Source organism: Prionailurus viverrinus, chromosome E1 (genome assembly GCF_022837055.1).
Source record: "Prionailurus viverrinus isolate Anna chromosome E1, UM_Priviv_1.0, whole genome shotgun sequence".
Taxonomy (NCBI): Eukaryota; Metazoa; Chordata; class Mammalia; order Carnivora; family Felidae; genus Prionailurus; species Prionailurus viverrinus.
In genome coordinates, this window is record NC_062574.1 from 32,013,726 (window position 1) to 32,015,728 (window position 2,003).

The 2,003-nt window shown below is 29.0% G+C and overlaps 1 non-coding gene across 1 annotated transcript; it reads right to left on the reverse strand.

Annotated features, from left to right (window-relative positions):
• Positions 1 to 1,231: 1,231 nt before the first annotated feature.
• Positions 1,232 to 1,360, reverse strand: LOC125152246 (small nucleolar RNA SNORA31). Its single transcript, XR_007147102.1, has one exon. It is a non-coding gene; the product is annotated as a small nucleolar RNA SNORA31 (small nucleolar RNA).
• Positions 1,361 to 2,003: the final 643 nt, after the last annotated feature.

Sequence of the window (2,003 nt, forward strand, 5' to 3'; positions counted from 1 at the left end):
TTCTTTGGGATCTTTTCCTTACTATATCTTTTGCATATAAAACCTCATTTCAGAGTCTGATTCCAGGGAAGCCCAACTAAAACTCTTATTAGTCAACCTTGCAGTACTAGTGTGAGATATAATATGATGTATGAAAATGCAATGTAAAATATAAAATGCTTTTATTAAAAACTCTAGTAGAATTTACAAGGCAAAATAACAATCTTTTCTCATGCTCAGAATTTAGTAAGAGAATTAACCTAAAGAAAATATGAAAATAATCTTTTCAGTCTATCCATATCTTTCACATAATGAGAAAGTCAGAAAATCAATAGAAGTCAAGAAGTAGGGGTGCCTGAGTGGCTCAGATGGTTGAGCATCTGACTTTGGCTCAGGTCATGATCTCACAGTTTGTGAGTTCAAGCCCCCTGTTGGGCTCTGTGCTGACAGCTCAGATCCTGGAACCTGCTTTGGCTTCTGTGTCTCCCCCCTTCTCACTTCCTCTTCCCCACTGTCTGTCTCTCTCTCTCTTTCTCAAAAAAAATAAACATTAAATTTTTTTTAAAAAAAAGTAAAGAAGTAATGTTTTGATGACAGATACATCACTTCTGTAACCAGTTCTATTTGACTCTATAGCAGCAATGAGGAATAACATGGCATTATGGTTTTCTTTTCCCTATATATGTATATATATCATATGTTACATTATATATTACATATAATATATATCATAAGTAATGTATGTTATATTATATTATATATCATATGCATATATATTATATGTAATATATATTATATGTAACATATAATATGTATTATATACATATATTACATATAACACATATGTTGTATGTAATATATGTTATATTATATGATATATAATATATTTTATATATAACAGTAATATATTGTTAATGTATATAATAATATATAATTATTTAACTCAAGTTTTATATTATTATATAAATAATATATAATAAATTAATAGCTGTAATATAGAATAAATTATATATACTATATTATATAAATATAAGTATTATATAGTATAGTTTAGTATATCATAGTACATTATATACAATAGTGAAATATTATATAAATATATGTTATTAATATTATATAATTATATATTTAACTCAAATTTTATATTATGTTTTGTAGTAAAGGAGGCTCTTCACTGTTTCACTTTTTCAAAGGTTATTTCTGAGTTGCAAAAATTATCTCTCCATATTTTTCCCTATATTACCATGATTTGTTTTGTATTCTCCCCTTCAATCTTGGCTGCCACAACCTCACAGAAAGCATGAGGACCCTTTTTTCTTGCATCTATGTGAAAACTGTAGCAGCAGACAGTAACTGCCTCAGGTCTGTCAAATAGATGCAGGCTATAATTCTGAATGTATTTTATGTATTCAACATACTCAATATTGTCTTCTGATGATGCTCTTGCTATTACCCTGTGAAAATTGTTTTGTTTCATTCCGCAATCCAACTATCCTCAAAGTTCAAGTCTACTTTCCTTGACAAAACCTGAGAACTAAACTTTGAGTTCTCCAGCAGGAGCAAATGTAAGTGGGCCAAAAAGAGATACATTAAGCCTGAACTAACATTTGCAGCTGTTTTGTTAATTTGATTGTTATGATGGTCAGTCAGCGTGTGTTTAATCACTCAAAAACAGACAATTAAAATATAAAGCACTCAGTTGAAAAACCACTTGTTTTCACACTAATTATTTTTTTAGTCCATTAAATGAGTTACTTGGTTTAAAAACATAATTTCAATATAAAAGATTGGCTTGAAACATGTCCCTTCTTCTATTTTGTGCACAATAGGGAACAAACTGGAAAGAAATACTATAGCCATCAAGTTTAACATGTTTTTGTGTTGGCTCCAGAAGTTGATTGACTTAAAGCAAAGTTCTTGTTTTAATTCTTTTAGTCTCAGACTTGATGTACTTATGAATAAAAAACATTCCCAATTATTCATCTTTGTGGGAGACAAGCATACATATCTTCAGTTATTTATGA